At 35.3% G+C, this 27476-nt stretch overlaps 1 protein-coding gene and 1 long non-coding RNA gene across 13 annotated transcripts in view; one reads left to right on the plus strand and one right to left on the minus strand.

The window, feature by feature from the left end:
• Positions 1-27476, minus strand: part of LOC140665792 (uncharacterized) — a 135575-nt gene that overhangs the window by 68048 nt on the left and 40051 nt on the right. The window lies entirely within an intron of this gene.
• Zfh2 (Zn finger homeodomain 2) overlaps positions 1-27476 on the plus strand; it is a 374611-nt gene that overhangs the window by 67387 nt on the left and 279748 nt on the right. For 10 of the 11 annotated variants that reach the window (XM_072892289.1, XM_072892280.1, XM_072892292.1 and 7 more), the window contains one exon: positions 9036-9099. The exons of the other annotated variant lie outside the window; for it this stretch is intronic. The gene's annotated coding sequence lies outside the window, so the exon portion shown is untranslated. The remainder of the gene's footprint in view (positions 1-9035; positions 9100-27476) is intronic. 11 annotated transcript variants of the gene reach the window in all.

Genomic DNA, 27476 nt, shown 5'->3' on the forward strand with positions numbered 1-27476 from the left:
TGAAATATGAGGACTGCATTTGTTGTCACCGCGGAAAAGCTTGCACGATAATAATCACATGTTCACACAGACGCATATATATATATATATATATATATATATATATATATATATATATATATATGATATTAAATTCAAATTGATATCTTAAATAATTTTCGCTAATTAAGCACAATCGACTACATGTGCTATTTTTGTAAATATATGTATACTCCAAACTGGATATTTTTAAATAAGCATTAAAAAATGCTTTAAAAAAACTTTCCAATAAGTTTTACTTTCGGCTCTTTGAAAGATCCTTAGAACATTACTTAAAGAGAGTTCAGTTCCACCCATATAAAGGTCGCGAGCGTTTCTTAGGAACTGCCGATTGGTTACGCGGTACGATCGATGCCGCGATTCCCAGGAATCCCCGGACATAGCCGGTCCGCCTCATCATAATCGGCAAATATTTATCCGCGACGCGGATAAATAATTAATTAACACGGCCAACGCGAAGGATTGGACGACGAGCGGAGCAGCTGTCGATTCCCCCTTCGTTGCCTCCCGTCACTCTCCCTATTCGTGGCAGAGTCTAGTCTAATAGAAGACAGCAGGGCTCGTTTGTGCCACGGCGGAGGGGGTTACCACCCCTAATGCGGGAGAGGTAATTATTATACGAACCAATCGATACTTCGATGAACGAATCGCCTTCTAGCCCGTGGAAAAAAGCGCGGCGCGCTTCGACGAAGTCGGCGGCATTCGAACGAAGCGGAGTCGTTAACAACCGTTCGTTTCTTTCCGTGGAAACTTCTACGCACATTGTTGCACGACGATAAATCATTGCCCCTGTTATACAATGGGCACAAAGAAGCGCGTGTGTATTACTCGTGCGCGCGTGTGCACGCAGCTTCGAATGTATGGATATTTTGACGTGCGTAAATTGTAATTTCCTAAGCAAATTCTTCGATATATTTTACTTTCACAAATAAACGCAATCTCAAAATTATTCATTTAATATATATCTTTAAAACTTTAATAAAATATGACAGTTGTTTGGCAAAATTTCTATAACATTAAGATAGGAACGAATTGTAAAATATAAGAAATAATTTGCAATTACATTTAATTAAAATTAATTATAATATAATTTGCTTGTTTGAGATTATATTATATTGAGAAATATTAATTTAACATATTTACATTAACATATTGTAAGAATAATTGAGACAAAGAAATCGTTCTAACATTGCATATTTCATTGGCGTGTTGCCGACGAGGAGTCAGGCGAACCTATTAATAATATCGATAATTACCAATTATTTTTAAAAGCAGTGAGACTGGAGTTAATTTCAGCACGTGAGCTCATGCACTCCCACGCTAGCATCTCGTGGCATGCACAATGTAATATGCACGCAATACGATACATATTGCTGAATGTTATCTCGTTTATTTCTGTTATTATTTTAAATTCCAAAACAAGTTTTACTTTGTAATAAAAAATATTTTTTACATTAAATTGCATAATTAATTATTGCATTTAAATTTTATATTTTTATAATTTTCAATTTTGTTCCAGTAGATTTTCTCTCTATTAAGTTTATTCGAGATTAAATGGATTATAAAATATTTTTTTTATTTTGGATTTGAAATTTAATTTATGAAAAATCCTCTTAAATTTTACATGGCGTAAGTAATAAAAACATTACTATTGCTTGAAAATTTTTGTTAGAAATCTAAGTATCTCTAATTCGAATTTATTTAAAAAACCGATCAACCAGAAAAATATTTTGGACGTGCAAACAGTCAAAGATATAAAAATAATACATAGAAATCTCTGGATAACCAATTGTCTTCGGCGCGATACGCGCCTGCACCAGATTACGATTGTTATAATATGGAGCTCGGCCGGTCCCACAGCCCTGCCTGATTGCTGGTTGAAAGATCAGCGGACTGTGACAGAGAGGGCCGTTTCTCTCCGGCGGGCGCGCAAGGCGTACCGGTGACACACGAGGCCGAAGAAGCTGCGGGAAGGAGGGAAAGAGAGGGAGGGGAAAACGGGGGTGGGCACTCGAGGATTCATGGTCTCTAATTTTTACGGTGTAACCAACATGCGCGTCCCGTGCCGTCTATATTTACAAGTACAAGTAGCCATTCATTAAATCCGATAATTAATTACAATCGTCTCTATTAACGGGAAGACTTAATTGCTGTTATCCGCGCGGCGCTCCGCTAGAAAAGAGAGAGAGAGAGAGAGAGAAAGACGTTGTAGCGGGGGCGGGTTTGATGGAAGAGGCCGGTCCCCAGGATATGCCTGAAGAATGGGCCAGTCGATTCGTACGGACGTTTTTTCCCTGTGCGTTTCGAACGGTAATCCTGACCGTTCGCCGTGCGAAACCGACGACGAAGTTTCACGGTTAAAGACTACGCGGATTCGTAATGAACGAGGAGCTCTTCTTTATTTTGCGTGACAACTCGATTATTTCTGAACATGAGAGTTAACGTATATCAAATTATCGAGAAAATATTTTAAGACAAAATGTCTTGGGTATTTTATTTATATGTGATAGACTTCTCGTTTAAGAAAAGCGGAGTGCAATCAGACGTCATTTTGTTTCTATTGTCAAAATACTCCTTGGGACATTGTAGAAATATATATATTATATAATACTTAAGACATTTTTTATAACAAGTTTAATGACTTTATTTCTTCCCACAAAAAAAAAAATTAGAGATTTTGTCATTTTGTTCTGTCATTAATTGTAACCTACTCTGACTCTGTTGATCGCATCATTATGCGATTTTATCCGTTCGAACTATGTATTTGTTCGACAATTGGTCTCAGTTATTACTGAATTCATTAGAAGCTCGCACTCTATATATCGTAGCAAAATATTTTTACCAAAGTAATTATGGCTTGGTAACACACCGGTAGCGTCACAACTAATTCGTGAGGTATCGCAAAAGTATACGGCCAGGCGAAGTCACCACAGCAGCAGCAACAGCAGCAATGTAGCAGTACGCGGGTTAAGACCCGCAGTAACGTCCGCGTAACTTTCGCAGGCCAAGAGTCTCGGCCGTGGCAACGGAATATAACACACACGTTCACTCATACATACACGTATGCGTGCAAGACGTACGTGGTTTCTCTTAAACGCTCGCGCGCGCGTGTCGTACGCAGACAAACGCGCGCGGCTTCTATTCGTATACGTGGCTATCTACTTACTTTAGTGGTCAGCGCGGAAGAAAAGAATTAGCTAGACGAGGGCGCGTCTCATCTAGGTCACCCACACCGTCTCACGACCGATCCAATACATGCACCGTTGTGCACACACACGTGCGTCCGCGCCCAAGGAGCCTCATTACGGGAGCACGGTGGCGAGGGGGTGTGCAGCAAAAGAGGCGAGCGTTAATTAAGAACAGACTCGCCACCCTCTAAGTAAGGAGCACTGACCAACCCTGCTCCTCCTCTCTTCTCACCCTTCTCGTCTCCGAACCTACCACCTCGACCAGCCACCACACATACACACATATACACCCGCCGTTCTTCTATTTCTTCATGGTCACCTTAACCACGGCCTTATACTCTCCACGAACTCCCACTGCGAGAGGAAAAGCCGAGAGGACTTGGTGCGAAGAAGACTGAAGGGGGACCGAGGGATGGGAGGTAGGAACGGAGAAAGAATGAGAGAAAGAAGCGCACTTTTACGTTTCTTAACGTTGTCGGATTAGACAGATTGCAACTTTGTACGTATCGCGATAATTAGAAAATGGTACGGTGTCTCAAAGAAAACGTTTTGGAGAAAAAGATCGTCGCGTATAATTTATCGGCGCTGCTCTGCGCGTCTCACTTCAACCGCCACTCTCCTCTCTGTCTTTCAGACTGCTGGTCGTAGTCATGATTTTACTCACTCTCTCTCTCTCTCCCTCTCTCACGTTTTGCCTCTGTTCTTCACTTTTCCCTGCGAAAGGAAGGGTTCTGACGTGTAGAATGTTTTCTGCGGCGATGGGAAAGGAAGACGGAGAGTGACTGCAATGGAACGTGGCAAAGAAGGATGACCGCGAAGGAAATTAACTAAGATCCGCAATATGCCACACTGACCATAATACTGTCACACACTCATTCACAAGCTGAGAATTCGCGTCGACGGTTCGTCACTTTGTTCCGATCGATTTTCGCTGCTGATCCAGCAGAAAGACACTATTGAGATTATATAGTTTTTTTGAAAATGATAGGTGACAATTTCCTAAAACTTTGATTTTAAGATCAAGTCATTTAAGAATTACAAGTTTTATTACTAAATTTAAAATGTCAAATTTGATTAACAATGCTATTTTTGAATAATATATGATACCGCAATGATAATCAAACGGAAATTAAAATATCTGTAATTTTATTAAATCCGTAAATCTTATTATAACGTTATATTATAAATGATTGTTTTTTACAGGCATACTGACATTCATCGTTATTAAATGTTTACATCTTGTTACATCTTATTAATTCGAAGAATTTTCTTTAATAATGAACGCAAGAGTGTTCCTAAATCATGACACAGCGATGATCAGTCGATCTCGTCGTGACGACACGGAGGCACACATGTTGCCAGTATTACACAATAGGTGTTCCTCTTAGACCAAAAAAAAGTCACCCAACTGTTCATCCCCCTCCGTGAACCATAAGCTGGCTCGTACTAGGGTGAGCCGCGCCTGATTGTTTCCAACAGGTTTGTCAGCTTTTGTTTCAGTCCGTTCTCATGCGCGGCGGAACTGGTCATTGCTCGAACCCCAAAAACGGTTGAACAATGACCCTTCACGGCCGTTACATTGCGCTGCAATAACGACCCCCATTACCCCGAACTCAATGAGAAAGAGAGATCTGGACGGGCTGAGAATTAATCCAACGAATCCCAACGGCAGTAGGATAGATGGATGATGAATTTAAATAACGCGATGCGATCTTGTGTGAAGCTAGGGTCTCTACATTTCCCCCCGTCTTCCGTTTCTCTACTGTCCCTAAAAAAGATATATAATTATTCTTTTTAAAAATTTATTTTTATCACCAAATGGGATCGTAATTGTAAACCCATATTTTACTATGTAAATTCCCGTTGATTACTGCATTTATATGAATTTTCAATATAGCTAATAATTTATGATTTATGATTATTTATTCATGATTTATATGAATTTTTAATAGTTAGATACATAGATTTTTATTTAGATACATAGATTGTTTTCTCAAAATTAAGATATTTATAATGCTGTAAATTATTCAACAAAAACTAAATACAAAAAGTAGATTTTTAACTCTAGATTATTATAGAGTAAATAATAGATATAAAATAATAAATTTAAACAGTATAATTTTCTCATTGAAAATTTAGTCGACGACCGAAATTTACTCGAAATATCTTATTCGATATTGCGTAATAAAATTTTGAGAAATGCCAGCGTGTTCGTTCTAGATTCTTCAAATATCTTTCCGCATTTTATGAGTGGGAGCTTAATAAGACAAATTCGCAAGGGTTCTCAGATCTCGCTAGCAAGATGTAGACGATATCACTATCTAATCTTTAATCTAATCGAAGGCTTCCTATCGTTTAAAAGTCTGATTTTGTGTGCTTTATTTATATGCACGGAAATCAATAGAAATTATGATAATCGTTTGTTCATAGTCGCTGTGACTGGACTTATTACATTAGTTTTATTGCCTCATTCTCATACATAGAGCGCACTGTGAGTTTTTATGAAATTACATATCACGTTGCTTGAACATAAAATTATTCTAACAATAAATACATAGCTTGTTTCAAATGACAAGTATAAATAACAGTTTCTTAAATAATAATGTTTTTATTTTAAGATACTCTTATGAATATCGCATGATGTGATAATTATAAATTCGTATCGTACTTATATACATTGTTTTATGCTGGGAGAAAGAATTGAGAAATGTAACGGAATATGAGATATTCTTTTTTAAGTAGAAGTTGAGTTGCACTGAACGAACGGTTCCCTTTTGCGTAATTTCGGAGACACAAACCGACGAATCCGCAAATTAAACAAACACCCTATTGACGTGCTGATCCTTCGCCGAAGAGGCATCCTAGCTCATTCGCGAGGGTGAGAAAGACAGTGGAGAAAGAAACGATTGCCACCTCCAGTGCCTTCGTTCGGCGGATAAGAAGGACCGGTATAGAGAGAACGGGGAGAGACGAGAGAGATAGAGACTTGGCAGTTCGAATGAACGAACTACACCGCATACAGGGTCTTAGCAGGACTTAACGAATATTGCTGTCGATATCCAAGAGTCCCCAATTCGACACTGCTCCCTTCAAATGTCTTTTGTCCCTCACGTGGAGACGCATCACGGATATTCGTTCGTCAATTCTTTGGTTATCAAGTTAATTTCGTGAACCTTGTCTTCTCTTCATACCAATCTCTTATCAAATACGAATCTCAATTTACTGTTGTTTTCTCGTAGTTGAAAAATTATTAAATTTTAATTATTTTATTCAACAAGTATATTTCTATATTATAGAAAAATCTATACATATTTATATTATATTTTACGTTTTTGAAAAAATAACTTTGCAAAAATCTGATATGTATAATATTTTATATAACGAAAACAGCGCGATATTTTGAAGAATAATTTATATAAAGTATAACACACAAGCAATTATATACTATAAATCGCGCAAATATTATTTATTTTGAAGTCATTAAAGACAATGTAAAGATTTTTCTAAAACTACAAATTTATAGTAGATATTATATATCTTTTCTTCTATTATCTTTTAGAAAAGACAAATTGCATATGCAATTGTGTTAAAAAAAGACTGTAGGAGCGTACTTGCATTTTGCTTGCGTAAATTAAAGCGGGGCGGATTCTTCGTTACATTACAGTTGTCTTTCGCGTATGTATCGTACAAGGGTCGAAAATGTCCAGACGCGGAGACCAGAAGGAGCCAGACGACAACCCAGATAAATTAGTACGGGTAATGAAGACTGAGCCTCGTGTCTGATTAAACAAACACAGAGAAGCGCAAATAAGTGAGAGAACGCCAGCAAGGCGAAGAGAAGAGAAAAGAGAGGTCTGAAACATAGAATGGTAAAGGAAGGAACGAAGAATGTGGCGCAAGAAGAATCTGTGATTCTTCGGACCTTTCTCTCATTTTACTTCCAATTAACTTAAGCAGACTTAGTAATACACTGCGTCCAGGTTATTGTCTACCATTCTTTCTTCGCCTTTCGTTCGCCTTTTTCTTTTCGTTTCATTTGCTCGCTGAACTATGATGTAAAGAAAAAAATTTATTGTCTGATAATTTAAGTTAATGCGAATTCACAGTTCAGTAAAGAAGCTTTATGATATAAAATTTATCTTGAATACAATTATTTTTGATTTATCATAATAATAGTTACATATGTATATAACAGATGGATTTATCGCATTTTTTAATAATTTACATTTTTCTATATTTTCATAACTAATTTATGAATTTGTAAATTCCGCTTAAATGAAGTTTCCCTTTGATATTGATTTTTATTAAATCCGCATGCAATCGCTACTGTCATGTTTTAATGACACCTTCATTTCTCTCAATGTTATTTCTAGAAATAAATCTTTTTACGGACCTCCGATTCGTCATCAGTTTATCATCATCTCATTAACATATTTTACGATCCCTTTCCCCAGTCTAAATCGAGAAATTCAAATAGAAGAGGGACGCCAGGTGTCAGACGCGTAATGTCTGTACCGTGCGCGGCGCCAGATCGTAAATTTATTTATAATCCTCGCTCTTTTTTAACTGTCCGACATCGTGCCGAAGAATTAGTGTTCGCGGATGCGACGATTTCATTCCAGTGGAACAACAAGGATGACAGTAGGCGAAAAAGCAAAAATAAGAGTCCGCGAGACGTTAATAATTATTGTCGAACCGGCCGAATCGAGCGTCAAGGCGCTCATAACGGAGGAGAGGAGAGGAAACGACGACGGCGACGCTGTTCATCGGCAAGGACGTTCAAGTTTAAATAAAAATAAAAATTCCCTCGCACGCACCAATACACTAATTATAGAATGCGCTCGAACGACCGCCGGCTAAATCGCATACGGTTACGTCGGCGCCGGAGTCTGGATTTTTCTTCTCCGATTTTTGCGACGACGATTATATGAGCACGTACTAGACGCGTCGACCGATAAATCGCGCAAAATTAATATCGTTTTTATCGGCGACACAAGATAATTAGCTGCGCTGGCTCTTGGCAAAAATGCAAACGCAAGCATGATCGAGGTGATCTCGTTCACGTTCAGATCGATCTGTTGAGAAAAGTGGTGGTTTAAGTCATAATAAAAGTTTTAACATTTATGTTTTTTGATGTTAATTTTCCTAGAAATATTAATCTGAAGAGCGTAATTTCAATGAACTTAAATTGGACATGGACATTGGACATAGATAATTCGTGACGAAACAATTTTCAGACCGTTTTCATAATGTATATTTTTTTATATATATATATATATATATATATATACTTAATATACATATATCTGGAAAATTGAATTTTCTGAAATTATATTGATTTACAAATTTCTGCTGATAAATTTATTCTACTCTAATAGACTATGAAAAATTTTATATTTTAGGAGATAAAAGATATTTGAACGAGATTTAGGTCGTGTTAAATGGAAAGTCGCATATATGTATACCTTAAATGAGAGAGTAGGTATGTCTACATAAGAAACTTGTAAATAAGTTTTTAACCGAGAAACGAAGGCGCATAAATATTTTAACGGATGATCATAAATAAGTGTTCGTATCGAGAGAGACGAAAAAAGCTTCATTCATTCTCTCTTTTGCCTTTTTATAAGATTCTCGCGTGCTCATAGAACTCGCGCGCGTTATATTTATTTTCCGTTTCTTGCATGATTAAATTTTTAGATAAAGGATCTGGCGCGCGTGCGAGACGTCTCGCGCGTGCAAATTTATTCAGTCTCCGTCTACTTTCAAATTCGACATCGTCGTTTAATGCAAATTTTTTTTGCGTTTTAGACTCGTACGAAGGATGTGACGTCAGCGATGTTCGTAGAATGAAGGTCGTGCTGATCGCAGAACGGTGAGTCACTGATTAATCAACATAGTCGTCCCCTATCCCGGCAATAATTATTTAACTTGGCAATCGAAGTAATTACCGCTCATATTGACACACCTATCCTATTTCATATATATATATATATACGTACACATGTGTATATGCGCATTACTTTTGTGTCAGATCGCCGTAGATCGGCTTGCATTATTAGAATGACTATCTGACATATCTGCTGTCACTGCCAATCACGGTGGTCTTATTCTTAAACTAATATGCATATAATAGTAAAGCTTCGCGTCGGATTGTGATCGAAATGTTACACGAACGTAAACGATATAATGCTAATAATACATTTCAGCCAAACGCAAATAGTATATCACTAGACGAGAAAAATTGTGTCACTGTTCAGCGCTTCTAAAAGACATACGTCGTTTAACAGTGACGACGACCATTTTTATTCCGCGCTTTTTTTATCATTTTAAGATTATCGTAAAATCCGAGAAAAAAATTAATCACGCGTAATTATTGATTTATTTTTCGCACATTAGCGCAATTTATACAGGAATTTTCTTCATTTACTTTCATTATCGCAATCTTGAGTTCATATAATAGAAACGTTTTTAAATACTCTGTATTTTTACGGGCAATAAAGAGATATGTATCGTCGAAAACAAAAAATGACACCACGAATGTGAAAAAATTATTCAAAGAATATATTCGGTTAATATATCTATTAAAATAAGTAGTATCGTTTAACTTTAACGTAATTTTACGGCTGAAAAAGTATGTTTTTTTCCCGTGTGTTTTATCGAATGGATAATATAGTTGAAGTAGAAAGTGAATAAAGTTTGGATATTATATCGTAGACAGATGAAGCTAAATTTAATCCAAAAATTCTTTATCTCCTCTGTATATTATATTTTATTTCGGTTAAAAACAAAATGTCCTCGGCTTTCTCAGAAAATTGGCTATTAATATCATGTTTCGTTTCTTCCTCAATTACAATTAAAAGAACATCCTACACACGCATACAGTTCCTCGAGTAGATTCAAGATGTCGACCGGTTCTCAGGACTGATTTAACACGAATACAATGAGCGATCCAGCGCCGCGGCTATTATATCTAATTCCATTCGAATAGAAAAGAACTTCGCGCATATCGTCCCTTGCCGTTTAACGAACGAAGAAAGATGAAGGAAGGAAAGAGAGATGGGAAAGGGGAGGGGGTTACCACACGCGCGGTGCCCTGGAGCGACGCGGAATCACTCAGAGAGCGCCGGCTGTTACTTCATTTTTGCGGAGCGTTTACAACGTCCTGTCCACTCGCGTGGCATCGTTGCTGGCATTTCGATGCATAATAAACGACCGGTTAGCCCTGTGCTCGCCACGGCTAACACCTCTGCCCCCTCTCTACGATGACGAGCTGCGCGTAGAGGGGTAAAGGAACTTCTCTTTTTCGCTTCTCTTCTCCTCGTCACTCCGCATCTCCCTCATCTCACTCTTCTCGTTCAACATCCATAAGCCGCATGCACTCCGACTTCCTTTGTGGACTTTCTTCCTTCGCGAGCTGCATCTAACGAGATGCGGAGAGGAATGAGAAAAGCGTACGATGCGAACGAAAAGAGACGCGTGTCGAGAGAGAGAAAGAGAGAGAGAGAGAGAGAGAGAGAGAAAGAGAGAGAGAGAGAGAGAGAGAGAAAGAAAGAGAGAGGAGGAAAGCCGTTACGAACGAAGTTTAACGAAAGGAAATCCGATTTGCACAGCGCGCGCCGGTCTCTCCCGTCTCTTCCTAACCGCGTCCGATTCTCGCGTGCACGCACGAGATGACACGCTGCGCGTTTCACGCGAGCGACGTCGTTCCAGGATATGTACTTTGTATCTTTAGTTTCTCGAAGACTGTCATATAGTTTGTCTGGAACTTCAAAGAGAAGTGGCATCTGATTAATACTTAAAATTTTCATAGTCTAGAATTTTTCTCAGCGAAAATGGCATGTTAACAGGAATATTTTTTAAGATATGAGACAATTACAATATATTAAAAGTTGTATTGATTTTATATATATATATATTTTATAAACCTAAAACTAATTTGTATATAATAACGGGAATAATATTAATAAATATTAATAACTGGAATAAATTACACTACGAATTCTAAATAATAAATCTTGTTTCGTGATTTTATACATTTTCTTTTACAAGATTATGACAGTATTTATAAACCGATGGTGTGAAATATTCGCGAAAACAACGCAAATCGATTATGATGTTCATCCGAAGGACACTCGATAAAAAACTGGAACCAGCGTGTGGTGAAACGATTATTTGCGCAATCCATTCATAATGGATATGAAAGGGTGATTTGAATTCAATCTCTGCGAATGAGTTCCATTTACTACAATTACTGCAAATTATTGTGGTACAAGATTTGCGGATTTGCATTGCGAGAAAAATTGAAGAGGCAATGTATGATAATGTAACGATAAAAAAATGTTTTTTTCTTTTTGTTTCCACTCCTCTCTTCCCCTCTTTCTCTCTCTTTTTCTCCTTCTCCAATATTTTTACTTTATAGAAAATGTATGAAAGACATTTATTACATGTCGAAATTATTATATATAAATTATTTATTATTTATTATTATTTTTTGGTTATTTGAATAATTAATAATTATAATAAAATATATTTAGTATAGAAAATTAACGAAAATTAATAAACATAAATATAATAAATATAATATTTTTACTAAAAAGAAATTGAACTTTACATTTGTTAAGAATTTTATGGTTTTATTTTTATGGTTAAATAGAAAAACGGAAAATCATAAAAATTATAATTATAATTATTAATTATATATACGTATTGGCTATTTTGCAAACATATTAACAAACAGGAATAAAAGAAGGTCGTATAAATATTATACTGACACGTTTGGATTAGTTCAAGCTTTTGAAGCTACCCGAAACCGAATGTACTCCGATCGCGGTACCAAATCGATGGTAGACATGCCACCTGTGCGACATGCCGCGAAAAAGTGGAAGCGGCGTGCATCGGAGCGATTATTTGCACCGCGCGACTATAATGGATACGGAAAGGCCGGTTTGAATTCGCTCGAATGGGCGTATGAATGGTCGCCGTTTAGCGTAATTATTGGCGCATTGTCTACGGTACAATGCCGGGCGCGAAATTGGCATGCAAAAATCGGATGCGATCCCATTGTCGGCTATTGTCCGATCCCAAGCTACCGCTGCATCGTTGCACCCCCGCCCTTTCTCCGTGTGGCCTCAGTTTTCGAATATTTCGTCGTTTCGATTCTCTCGATTCTAGTATCGTCGATAGATTTACGCAAGCTAAAGCAGGCAAAAGGAATTTCCCCAACGAGCACAGTAAATCTTGAATGAATGTGTGGGGCGCTATGGGCGCAAAAAACGCGGTTGTTGACCCATAAAAGTATTTTTCTATAATATTAAGCGGAAAGAAAAACATAACGGAGAAATTTTTAATTGTTATTCAATGATAAATATTAACAAGTAAAAATGTTTAATAATATTTAGACATTCGATTTTTATGAGAATTTAAATTGAAGAAGGCTGAAAGATTTATCTAAAACAGTTTGTATAAAAAAAATATACTTATACAAACTGCACATTCTGATAGAAACATGCTACTATTTATAAAAAAATATAATAAATATTCTGATAAATTGACCAAGTTAAAATGACATTTATAGATATGTATTTGTGCTTGGGTATCAATAGGCAATGCAACATATAAACTCACTTAAAAATTCTTACATATTTAATCTAATTCATTAATAACTAAGAAAATAGTTAAGGAATTTTTCTATAGGTGCTTTTCGTTTAGTGACACAAGCATCATCTTTTTTCAACATCCAATTACAACAAAGATAAAATGACACTGTCGACGTGTCGACGTGTGTCACTAAATGAAAAGCACCATGTGATTCGATATTTTTGCTACTTTTAAAGTTATATTGCGACCATAATGTTTATTTTTCGCATCTTCAGAAGAAAGTTAGATTTGTATAGAGGTTGAAAAGGCTGACCAGTAAATTTTGTCAGTTATTAGGCAGAGATGGTTCGGCGGTTTGATTCCGGCTCGTCTTGAGAGCAACCATGGACTTTTTGTGCGGCCAGATTGGCGGCCATTATGCCCACGAAATTGGGCCTTAATTGTGCCAGCGGTAATGAGTCGGGTTGCTCTAATGTATCGGCACCAACCAACCGCTACATAGTATATCTTGCGATACCGCCATAGTATCCTGCTATAACGGGTGACTCTTTCATCTAGTTCCTGATTTATGTCATGTATCTCTCTCATATTTCTTCTATATTTATTAAAATGTGTAACTTTTTATTATACAATGTTTTAAATAATAAATTTTTGTCAAATAATTAAAACAAAAAATTAAAAAGAAATTTAATTTTTGTTTAATTTAAATTGACAAAAATTAATTAACGTGTCTTTGTTAATATTTAAATATAATTTAAATATAATTTCCATCAAATTCTTTACAAAATAATATTAAGTATAACGTATAATTTATTCTATATTTACAAAAATTGTGTTTTAAATTATATTATGCATTATATTATTAACAAATGTTGAAACGAATGCAAAAAATATAATAAAGATTTTTTTAGACACCCAGTAGAAGCAAAGGGCAGTAGGGAATGCTACTATGTGGCGACGTAGTATTATTTAATTGCTCTTCCGTTGTTTTTTCGTCGCCAGATAATTTGTGTACCTGGCGGCGATCTTCCCTCGTCTTTCTTCTCTGTCTGTCACCCTGATCTGTCCTACATCTATCTCTTCCCGAATAGCTAGATGTTTCCCCCTCTGTCTCTCACCCTGATGCACCTCATCTCTTCTCGAGCAGTCAGTTGTCTCTCTTCCATCAGTTTATATTCTGTATAGCTTTAGTCATCGGTGAAAGAGAGAAGAAGTTGGTAAAAAGAGTACGAAAAGATAAAGGTGGAAGAGAAACAAACAACGCAAAGGACGAAAGCTTGAGAGAGAAGGTACAGGTCTACTCCTAATTGCATGTAATTACCTATGGAGGCCAATTAGCTCAGATTGGTCGGACGACCGCAACTAGCCCGGGGACTTCAGGCTCCGACAGGATCTTCGTGCCTCTTCCTCTCGAGTAAACTCACGCGAAAGCAACCAGAAATCGTCTTTACTTCGAAGATTTCTCAAGCGATAAACGAGCGGTTTTAAAGAAGAATGTGGCATGGATTCATTCGAATAATGCGGATTTACGAATGAATTACTCTATTCTCTGATAATTTATATACTTAACTCTCTCCCTCACTTTCTCTCATTCTAAATAATGTTGTTTTTAATATTTTTACCAAGATATTTTACCAGTGGTACGTTATAATACCTAAGCCCTTTGCATAACTAATAAATTAACTAATAAAATATTTTCACTCATCATACTGCTATGTCATCATATTAATGTCATTAGACTACAATATAAATTATCATCTTTAAAGTGAAGGTGAATAAGTATAGCTCATAGTGAAAAAATTAATTTTTTATTTAGAAGTAATAGAAAGACATATTGTAGTCTAAAATGACGTTAATATGATGGCAGAGCAGTATAATGAAAATATTATATTAACATTATTATATTAATTATATTAATTCACTTATTAATCATGAAAAGGGTTTAGGTATAATGATATATCTAATAGTTAATAATAATTAATAAAAATTAATTTTGGCTTAATGAATCAGGCTTTTTTCCTAATAATTTTTTTATACATTTATAACTATTGTAAATATATAAAATTGTTTTTTAAAAATTCTGTAGAGGCCAAAATTATTCTTATTGGCTCTTCTCCTTTTATTTAAAGGTTTAATAAAGGTTTAATAAAAAATTCGCAATATATCTAGGTATCGAAATATACCGATACCTCTCGATATCTAGTTATCCATATCTTTTGGTATATCTAGATGTCAAGAATTTTTTAAATTTTTATTAAAGAGAATTTTTTTACTGCGAATATAAGGCAATGTTTACAAATAAGCAACTAGAAACTTAGCGAATAAGAGCTAAACGCGAATGTCAGTGCGTCGATTTCGCAGAAAATAATTTTTCTGCGCAATTGATAAGTGTACAGGGCACATATTTTTCTTGGTATATTTTACCAATATTTTAATTCTCATTTTGGAGAATTTTATAAACCTTTTCTTACCCCCTAAAGAGACGTAGGCGAGAAAAATATTGGGCTAAAGTCGCTGAATCGGGAATCGAACCCGAGTTTTTCGCTTGCCGGGCGACTGATTTTACTACTGAGCAATTCAGCTCTCACATCATCTCTCTCGTCTATCTGTTATAAATCTATGGATATGAGAAAACCCGAGAATTATTTTATTTTTATTAAATCTTGAAATATAATTTCTTTTTTAATTTTTATAAAAAATCTATTTTTTCTAAGTTTGAGTTTGTATACGATGTAGATATCGAAAGATTACAAGACCAACACTGTCCACTTCGCTTTATACGTACTATCGTTTCCCACAATCAAGACGAATATATACCTGTGGCACTTGCGTTCGCGTGTAGTTACAAATAATTGCACGCACATCCACAGCCGTTCCCGGAACACGCACGTAATGAGCAATCAACGGTCGATTTCCTCAACCGAGAGAGCAATAACTGCTTCATCAGTGCGGAAATGTACGTAGCATGACGTAGATTACGTTATCACTTTGCAAATCGAAAATCGGACTTAACTGCATCATTGCAAATGCACTATCAGAAATTCGCTATGCTTTTTTATGATGGCTTTCAATACAGCAAGAAACATTTTCTCGATTAGATTCATTTAACCGTTCTCTAAGAGTTATCAAAATCGTAAAAGAAAAAGATAGAGTCAGATAATTTATTATAAATGTAAAATATATATAGAAGTTGTCAAAAATTTTTAATATTTTAATGTTTTTATTTTTGTATACATATAAGATGAGTTTTAAAATTATCAGGCGAACTGCATATTATACCTAGGCAGTTTGATAATAAAGATATAAGCATTAATTAATGCCTATATATATATATATATATAATTATACGTAATTCATACACGCAATCTAGAAGTTACGGGCAGGCCTTGTTACATAGGAAAGAAAAGTAGTAATCGTGCAAATGTTGTCTTCTATTCTTTCACTGGTCAGAGTTTGGCAAGCAAAGAACAAAATAGCCGATGTAATCGAAAATTATTCCAAATTTGAGGTACTTGCAGTTACCAAATTTGTGTAAAGCTTAAATTACGTAATATTATTGAAATTAAAAGGAAAACATTTAGTAGAAATTTTATATTATCAAAATAGTACAACATAAGCATTGGCCATCTTACCCAACTTTTAAGGAAAAGATGACCATATAGCGACGGAAAGATGGCCATAATATTTATCAAAAAATAGTGAAAACGAAAATAAAAATTATAGGTCATATAACAATTTACATATCTTTATAATATGTCTAACGTCGATTACGATAGCTTAACTGTAATTTATTCGATGTTATAACAGTTTTTAATTAATGCCTATATGGACAAATGAAAAACTTTGTAGGTAGTCAAAAGTAAAAATATGATATAAGATTCATAATATCGTTATTTCGAATAATGTATGCACATAAACTATTGTAAATATTGATTATCTTTGATAATGACTAACAAAGCGCACAATGTAGCAATTATTGAAAAAATTACAACTTATGGCCATCTTTTCCGTACGTCCATCATACCCTAGTTTACCCTATACAATTCATATATATATACAATTTTAAATCGATATTCCATCAATTAATTTTTAAACAATTTTTGACAATTACGTCCAGCACGACACCTACAATTAGTGAAAATGTGTCGCGCTGATGATTTTCGGCAGGTCTAATGGTGGTTCTCTTTGGATATTTCTGCAAGAGTTTTATTATACATTAGAATTATTTTTAAAAAGAGTTTCCGTTATTAATTATTTTTTAATCAATTTTTAATAACTATATTTTAACTCCAGCACAACAATAACTATAGAGAAGATAAGTAGTAGGAATAAATCATGTTTATATATTTTATTCATAAATAATTTAATAACATTTTAGCAATATTATATCATATTACAAGAAAAAATATATCTTTATTAATAACAATTATATATTTTTATAATAAAATATTGATTTTTGTATTCACAGCATTTCTTTTTTTTTTCATATCATCTTATTCGTACCAGTGAGCTCCAGATCGCGCATACGTGACATATTGTTCGCTACCGTTAGATTTTATATAATGTACTATACCAACTAAAATATATTTTTTCGAATTTAGCACGATACTTGTAGCGACTGTTTCAAGACAATGTGTGATCGTTTAGCCTATCGCTCGTCAGAAAATATTGTAGTATCAATAATGTATAGAATTCTTGCAGAACTCTCGAGAACTATCGTTAGACCTGCCGAAAATCATCAGCATGACATATTTTCACTAAGTGTCCTGCTGGACGTAATTGTCAAAAATTGTTTAAAAATTAATTGGTGGAATATCGATTTGAAATTATATATATATATGTGTGAATCTCAATTAGAATTATTGGGAACTCCTGTAAAAAATGATAATTTTCAATTTGTTTTAATACTTTAGAGAGGAAAGTGTCGTGCTAAATTCGTGAAGTTAGTGCGGTATTTTTTCAATTTTTATTTGTTAATACAAGAAATGCAGAACTCTTTTCAATTTTTATCAAGAACTGTAGAACTATGTAAAGTGCTATTAGAACTCTTAGTGTTTTTTTAACTATTTGTAGAATGTCGTGCCAGCTTCACAGACGTCACGTTCACTTCTTTGCGTTATCTTCACTATTATAACACTAACAAGAACTATAAATGATCCTTTTTGAATAGAACTAGATTTTTTTTCTTTTCTAAAGTTGATTGCAACATAGTTTTTTTTTAAATCCCTTTTAAGTTTCTTTTCAGCCCTGAAAAAAAAGAAAACGGAAGAAGATCCTCATATTATCCGTAAAAATTACATTATTAATACGTAAAAATAACATTTTTAAGCATGAAATCCATAGACTCCTTGCTAATCTTCATGCATTTGTCTAAGTAGCAAAATAGTCGAGCAGTCGAGCAAGTTAAGTTGAGAGAAAACTCAAAGGCTCATCATCTCAAATGGTCGTTTCTCATATTTCATTGATTCTAACAGGATCAATGCGTGATATGCAGGTGTTTTGCAAAAATAAATAATAGAACTCTAGACACGCAAATAAAGAAGGGTCTAAAATATATTCACAAGACTAAATGGCAACATATAATGCCGAAATTCCTAGTTTTAAAGTTCTCACACTGAAAAGTTTCTCTACCTGCACATTGCACTCTGCAGTTTCACGTCTTTTATAAAACCGTGAGAAGAGTGATTTTTGAATGGAAATATAATAAATATACTAGAACGGAGCAATAGTAAGCAACGGAGTGAGAAGGAAAAATGAGAAAAGAATTAGGCAGTAGAATTCAGCATTAGAATTAACCATCAAACGATGTAGGAGCTGTGACTAAATTTTTCTTTCTTTCTACACATTCGCATATCGTTTATCTTTTGAAAAAGAAGGGGACATCTGATTGTATTTCTGTTTATTCATCGCACAGCTGCCATTGACATATACATTTTATCTTCAAAAAGTGTCCTTTGATTTTAACGAAATAATCTATTTGTAAAATAATTTTATTATATCTTTTTATTTGATAAAAGTTAGTTTAGAAAGGAAACTATTCTCCTAAAATTTTATCCTTGCTACATAGCGTTTTTAAAAATGTTTGGAACCGCGATAGAGATAAAGAAATTTTTAAATTAACGTTATAATACTGCACGCCCGTAATAATTAAACACAATCTTTTATTGGGCGTCTCAATAACGCAGGGCATCCATGTTTTGTTCTCATTGAAATATGTGGATTTTCATCAGCTGTCCAGATTTCTTCTTAAATCGTAAGTCTAGGAAAAACAAGAAATTAATTTATGCTGTTACATAATAGTGTATCACACATATTATTTTGTATGATCAGGTGGATTTTCATTTCACTGTTTACTTGGAGGGGCTGTCCATTCTGTGGGCTCCTACAATTCATGTGAATGGGCATTCGGGAGTGATTTTCCTCGAAGTGTTTCTTCTTTTGTCACATCTTTTCTGTCCTTTTGCATCTTTGATCTATCCTTACGTTTTCTTTAAAATAAGAAAGAATATATAAACTTTTTAAATTGATGATTATTCCCAAAGATTTCGATTATTAAAATAACAGGTATACAAGGTGCAAAATGAAAAGAAAGATCTTGGACAATGAAATTCAGGTTGAGAAATCTTTGCTTTGTTATTTCGAATGTCGAAATAACAAAGCTTTAGAAAAAGCAAATATAAAAGGTATTTATACGTGCCAAAATGGGGATCGCAAGTTCAATGATCTATGTCAAGGTGACTTACTCTAGGTCAGAGTAGTTACTCAGGGTGGTTACTCAAACCTCCCTGAGTAACTACTCTGAATAACTTCCAATAGATTTTTTAGCCGTCACTCGTTGTTTATTAAAAAGTTATAAACAAAAAAAGTTTTATAAATAGATTTTGTAACACAGGTTGGGTTGGGTTAGTTTTTTTGTGGGGTGGAGGTGCAAGGGTAGGGACAAAGCCTCTCTCCCGCTCACGCATTTGTTAACTATCATTAAAAGTATAGATTTATCTTGAATATCTTTTTATAGATTTTTTTGTCTTGGTTACTTGTATTTTTTTCTCTGGGACAGTTTTGCGAAACAAAACGCTCGTCGTAGTCGACCGTAAAAATGCCAGGGTTCTCTCGAATTTGTTAATATCTTTTCTTTCACCTTCGTAGTCCTTATTTGGGATGCTGTTCCCTGTTCAAAAATTCCATAACGCTCTTTTGTCTAATCTTCCTGCCAGTTTCTTCTTGCAGAAGTAGTAATTGTAATCCTATTTTTTCCACTAATCTATCCATAAAATAATATAATTCTCAAGCATTTGTGAAAAAAAGCGCGTTTAAAAATTTACATGCTATTTATATACCGAGTTATAAAAACAGATTTATAGTTAACAGTCTAATAAGTATGAAATCTGATTACTATCCTGTATATTGCTAGTTCGAGTCTTATTATTTGAATTTTTTTTTTTTTTTTTATTTAATCTGCATTGAAGCGAATTATTGTAAATTTTTCTCGCCCGCTATAATTTTAGTTTTCTTGTTTATTTTATTTGTTTATAAGCTTTTATTATTCTCTTTACGATAGATGTCAGATTCTGAGGAGTACCCAGCATTATAGTAGCAGCAATTGCAGAAGAGCTTAACGAGGTATCATGCTGAATCGTAGAGCGTCACGATTGCTTTTAAAGCCGACATACCGTAGATCTCGGACATTACGATCGTGCAATCCTCACGTACTGATCTCGCATCGAAAAGATTGTGACGCGTGGAATCCGCAGGCTCTCGGTGGCATTGAGCCTAGTCGAAGCAGAAAAGAGAGAAAAAGAGGAAGGGGATAGGAACACGTGGTTCCCATTCATGGTGCCCGTGGTATACTACTACAGTTTGTGTGACTGGAGGTTGAATAGATGGAGGATGAAAGTCGAAGAAAGAGAAACAGAGAAAGAAAGAGAGAGAGAGAAAGAATGGGATGGCGATGCTACCGATGTTAGAGAGTAACCCCGTAAAGGTGAGGGTGAGAAACGGAATCAGAGGCGGAATCGTCGTCGTCCATGGTAGGATAGAGAAGTCCACTACTACTACATCGTCATTCTTCGAACTCGAAATAAGAGAGAGTCTTGACCTCTCGATTTGTGCCAGGTCAAAATTTTTCTTCTATTTTTTATTTCAATCTAACATCTATTTTGATGCTTTAAGCAGTCAAATCACTTTTTTTTTAAAATTATTTAACTTATAGTTTTAATCTATAGTATAGGAGTCGAAAGCTCCTTGTTTAAATCTTCTTAAAATAAAAAATTATTTGTTTACTATCTGTTTGAGATACTACAAAGATATTACAAAGAAGTTCAATACAATACAATATTTTTTTTTCTATTTTCTATTTTGTTCTTTATTTTAAATACACTGCGCTTATAAAACCGAAAGAGATGTCTTATTTTTTTAATCAAAAAAACTTAAATGATTTATATTTTACTTTTCATACATAAAATTAGGATCATTTTCTTTGAAAAATTTTTTTTTTTTGACTATTACTAGCAGTCATTTTTTTACTACATATATATATATATATATATATATATATATATATACTTAATAGTATTTAGTTTAATACGCATCTAGTATTAATATGATTTTGTTTTAATATAATCGAGAAAAGAAGTTTGTTTATTAATTAAACATGACTTCTAGCTTATGCAGAAAGTACAAAAATGTTTAAATGTCAATTAATTTTTGTATAAATTTCTTATTATTTCTTTTTATATTTCTTTGCTTATAATTCTTATGTAGTTTAGGCTGATTTCCGTTTTACTTCTCCCTGTGTTTCACTTTCTTTCTCCTACGTAGTCTTTTACAGAAGAATTTTGAACGATAAATACGCGCGACGTATAACTCAATATCGGGCCACACGAAAAAGAAGGCGGTGGGCACAGAAATGTTCGTGGTTCGACCTCGAGGGCAGACCGAGCGGGGCATTAAAAGGGAGAGGACATTAAGAACCGCCACAGATCTTGTGTATAAGGATCCGTAGCTGCGAAGAGAGGGTGAAGGGGATACCGTTGGTAGAGAAAGATAAAAGGAGGCTGGATGGTTGCAGGGGAAGGTGGCGAGGGAGGCGGAGGCAAGGATGTTCACGTATGAGGCAGGACCTCATAACTCCTTATAATGTCCTCTTTTGCGGATGCCTAGCATACACCCCCGTTCCCGTATGCCGTCTCGGGAACACCGTGAACACACTCTCTCTTTCTCTCTATCTCTTTCACTTATTCTCTCTTCCCTATCTTTTCTGTATTCGTTTCTCTCTTTCGCGCTTGCTCTTCGTCATCGTTCTCGTATTCGTCGTCCAAGTGTGGGTGGTTTGTGTATACGTGCCATAAGGCCTGCTTGCAGTCTCTACCTCCCGGCCGTTCCACCTCTCATCCTCCCTCGGGAGCCTGTGTACTTCTATATGCCCTTCTATACGAAAGCCATACCTTCGCCAAGGGAATAAGAGAGTTAATCTTGATATAATGGCCGCGACTGTCGCGGCCCACAAGACAATAGTCCAAGATATATCGTTAGCTTCGCCCTTTCGCGTCTCGGTGCCATTATACCGGCACGCTCGATTCTCTTTCCTTCTTCTCTTCTTCTTCTTCTTCTTCTTCTTCTTCTTCTTCTTCTTCTTCTTCTTCTTCTTCTTCTTCGTTGTTGTCGTTGTCGCACTTGTCTTTTTATTCGCGTTCTTATTCAGCTTCACGGGGTGTTATGGTGAACGTGGAGTTTCGGCGCAACGATAATGCGATTCGCACTCGATACGCCATCGATGCGAGCTTCGAGTTTAAAGATGGGAACACGCAGGCTTAGGCATTTCAGAACCAAAGTTGGTAAAAACCACCGATTAGAATCGCAGATTATAGTCACATATGTTGTATATATTTTATTTAATATTATTTTTTATACTATTTGATATTATTTTTACAAAATTGTGACGATTTGTATATATTGTATATTTGTATAATTGATTTTATTTTATATTACAATTTTGGAGATATATAAGTAAGTGTAAATTAAATATATCTTTAAATGCAATTAATTTTATAACAAATTTGTCTTAAGACAAATTAAAGAGAAAAGTGTATTTGTCAAAAATATTATTAATTATTGTTAACTTTAGAGGATATTTTTATTAAATTTAGAATAATATAACTACTGCTTTTTAGGCGATTATTTAAGCAAGTATTAGTAATATAGAATTTACAGAGTTTATAGAGTTAATGGAACTTTATTTGATATTATGAAAATTGTTTATGTCTGCATTTTATATCGTTGAAACAACGCCAGACTATAATTTTACCTGTTATTGCTATTTCATATTTCATTTTTATTGAACATCCAAAATGTGAAATATCAGTTTGGGAGAAAATATAAGAGTGAATCACAAGCTTGAAAAAATCTCGGACACCACAATTTTGACGAGTTACCGCGGTCCCTCTAATCATGAAGAAGAGAGACGATGAAGGGGGAGCGAAGAGCCCTACTCTCTCCTCGATACCAGAACTCTTAAAGACCTCCACCAGCTTCTCCCCATCTCCTCGTCAGCCTCGACTCCCCCGCAAAATCATAATCTGATCTCGTATTAAGGATCCGTTCTTGCGCTTCGTTCTCCTTTCTCTTCCTCCCCTCCCCTTCTTTCCTTTCCTGATACTCCCCTATTTTTATGCAGATCAGAAGTGAGCGCCCCAAGGTGGGAAGCTGCGCTATAAACGCTTTATAATCTCGGTTTCGCTCGCTTCGTGCCATCCGTTTCGAAGGGCCAACGGGCATACTTCCACACGTTCGTGACGGAAATCGATTAATCTTGAAGGGAATGGAATTACGAATTTCTCGATCGAGATAATTGATGAATAAAGTTTATCGAATAAACATGCATGCAATCGAGACATCTGTAAAATTGTACGGACGAACATCAAATTTTTATTGCAAGCTGCAGGTGTCTTTTTAATGATAGGATGTCACATACGCTATCATTGTATCTTTTCGGCCACGGATAATAGAGACTTTAAGAAGATTGACGCTTACTTTAAGCAGCAAATTTTGTAATCCTTTAATTTCGAGAATTAAACATATTTAATATGACCTATGAATATAGATTACATAGATGTACGTAATTTAAATGAACGAATATACACTTTTTTTTATCAGTTGTGTTTCTTTTATCAATTATATAATATTTATTCATCTACCTTTACTTATTGTATTTGACTTCAAAGAAATAGCCACTCGGTATTTTTACATAGTGTCTGAGGCGTCGAGATGGAAGGACGTCCGTTGATGGTGATGGGGAATCGTATTAAACGTATTCGGACGTTACTTGACAATGAATTAAGCACCCCTGGGCCCCGGTGCGACATCGAGGGGTAACCGACAGGACATACAAGGATTCGGCTGCTCCTTCTTTCGCACAATGGTTTCCGGGTTCGTGGCATTACCTCCCGAGGGGAAAAATTACCCATGAAATATTGACGGACTTTGCGATTAACCCTCCATCCAATTGCATCGCGTACGCTGCATAACCAGCACTTATGATGTTCATGTTTTTCATACAGGTGTGCTAACCGTACCTCTACCCCTGAATTCTACGTCCATTCTCCTCTATTATCAATCACGAGATCCGCACTACTTTTATTAGTAATTTACAATTGTCGAAGGAGCATTTTCTCAACACGACCGACCAAACCCTTCAGAGCGGCTACGCGCGAATACCTACTTCTAATCTCTATAATTTTAAGCAACTCGCGCGAGGTGTTTGCGTTTCAAAAATTGACCAGCCTCAACAAAAGTATCGATTACTTGAATTATACCCCACATATTATATTGTAGTCCTAATATTTTTGCTAATGGCACGAAATTATGTGAATTCTAATATTATTATTTAAATGATTATTCCTTATTTTGTTATTATTGACGATTATGTTATAATGTAAGAATAACACTAGTAAATTATATATATTTTCCTCGATTTTTTCGTGATTTACAAATACAGGATGCGTTTCCTCGCCGAAGATTACTTTATATATGAGCAAAGTTATCAATGATAATCAATGTACGTCACGCTTGTCCCGCTCCTACGAACGCTATTGTTTTTACCGGTGAGAGGAAGAACTGAGCGGAAAATCGGCCCGATAGATTCGGGGATGTTGTGCCCCTCTCGCAGCAAGGGTGATAATGCCGGTGTATTTGTGTATGTGGGCGAGCGTGCATGTTTCTCTTTGTATGTGTGTGTGTATGTGCGTGTGATAGACCGAGAGGGTAGAAACGTCGATCGCCACACAACGGCGGCCGATGCTTATAAGAATCTACTTGGCGTACTTCTCGGGTAGAGCGTATCCAGAAAGGCATCTCAGAGGGGTAGTTGGCGTGGCCATTAATTCATCTGCTCGTTGATTGCCTGGCGGCCCCCGCAGCCTATCGTTCTCTCTCTTTCTCTCTTTCTCTTTTTCTTTCTTTCTTTCTTTCTCCGCACTTTTCTAATTAATTTCTAACTTGAGGTTGGCCTCATCGGCCGACCGACCGACCGACCGACCGACCGACCGACCGGCGTTGCCTGCCCTCCTCCAACGATTTCTTCTTCGCGTGGTAAGAGGGAATGGTACGTTCTCGTCGTCACTTTTATAGGCTGGCGTAATCGATGCCGACGACGGGGGCGAAGTGAAGCAGTGACTTCTGAATAGTCTGGACAAAGCTACCTACCTACGCGCGGACTTGTAACTTTGCAAGGAGAGATCTAGGTTGATCATGTAAAGCACGCATACAGTCTGCAAATAATGTAACCAACAATTATTCAAGAATTACTTTTTTTTTGTCTTTCGCTGCTTTAAATATTAAATTTGGAGTTATAAGCTACTGACGATTTATCAATTACAACATATTTAAAAGTAGACAAATTCTTATAGTAAATCAAATATATGTAAAAAATAATGTACTTTTAGAGTTACAAAAATAATAAAATCTTATATTTAAGATATCGTTAATTTAATATATTTTAATAAGAAAATTTTAATTTCAGTATTATTAGGCCAATAATAACAGGGATATATTTAATTATATTATATAGTATTTGCAGGTATTTCATTGAATTGACGTTCGATAAATGATACATACAAATGTTCAATGCGCGCGAAATTTCTATCTTGTCTTCATGAAATACGTCGCTTCTGATATCGCGTGATATTGACTCGTCGTGTCCTCGTTTATTCGAATCATATTAGTCGCGCGCGACTAATCGTGTTAAATCGCACCACTAAAATAGAGAAAAACACGGTGTTTCTCATATACGCGCAAAATAATATCACGTCAATTTTATTCATTACATGTAATCAGGTGATGAGTACTGTTAGTGATTTCAGGTCAAGCTTATCAATTTTGGGAAAGAGATCAGTATTTTTGTTTCAGATAAACGAAATAAAATAATTTAAATCCAAAGATATCGATATCAAAGATTATCTTATATAAGAAGTTACCAAGTATGTAGTCATTATTATGTACTAGTACACGTATTATTAATTCAGATGCAAAACCTCTTAAAAAATTATTGATATTTACTTCGATAAGCTGTTTATATGTTTACTTACGAGTCCACTGATTGAAAGACTTCAAATTATTTTGTCAATGCAGTATCCAATACTTAAAAATTTTTGATTATTAATAACTATGCGATTGTGAAAAAAATCATAATTTTTATACATATATATATTCTATTTCAACAGAATTTTAATAGCTTTACAAAAGGATGTATATATTTTTTTAAACGGGATTCTGTTTAAAATATTCATCTATCTCGATTGTCGCTCATTAACGTTAACGTATCACGTGGCTTTCCGTATTCCATATTTCTTGCGTTACGTTCGCACGGGACACAAATCACGACGTTTCGATCGCGTGATTGAATCTTATTGTTATCGTGGCTCGCGGACTTGTCATTATTTCCAGTATTTTCTAAATTATCGTTATATATCAAAGCGATCATTATTCTGGTACGTTCGCGCAAAAAGGGAACATAGCCTTGATAATTAACCGCAACACATTCACTTACATAATTATAAGAATTTTAGTCCACGTTAGAGAATGATGGAGTCATTGACGCAATGCGGACACGCGTTGGATAATGCTCGGAGAAATAACCATAGCGTGACCGGACGTGTAATTTCTAAAAAAACTGCAACCCGCGCGCGCGCGTAGTCGCTCGTCATGGCGTTCCATGGCTGCAGACAGAACAAGTTTCGTAATCTCGTTGCTATATGCTTAATTAAAGTTTTAGTTTCTAGATGCAATATATCTTGAATTGTCAATTGGCAATTCGTTTTTAGTTGCTTGAGAATTGGCTATCGATGGTTTACATGTCGATATTACATCTCTCGTGTTGGTAATCAAAATAGATATAAATGATAAATAATGAGCTGTCAATAAGACTGCTGATACTGAAAAAAATCTCGATGGTAAACATTGCGAATAATTAATAAGTACATTTTTAAATTTCTCGATATTTTATCGATATACATTAAACGGATTTTTTTATAACATATTGTCACAGAAATATAATGATTTCCATATTAAGAGTTCTCGATCTTGCTTTTTTAAAATCTTTTTTTTTTTTTTTTTTTTTTTTTTTTAATAGTAAACGCTGCTTGAGATGTTAAATATAAT

The sequence above is a fragment of the Anoplolepis gracilipes genome, chromosome 5, assembly GCF_047496725.1.
Source record: "Anoplolepis gracilipes chromosome 5, ASM4749672v1, whole genome shotgun sequence".
Taxonomy (NCBI): domain Eukaryota; kingdom Metazoa; phylum Arthropoda; class Insecta; order Hymenoptera; family Formicidae; genus Anoplolepis; species Anoplolepis gracilipes.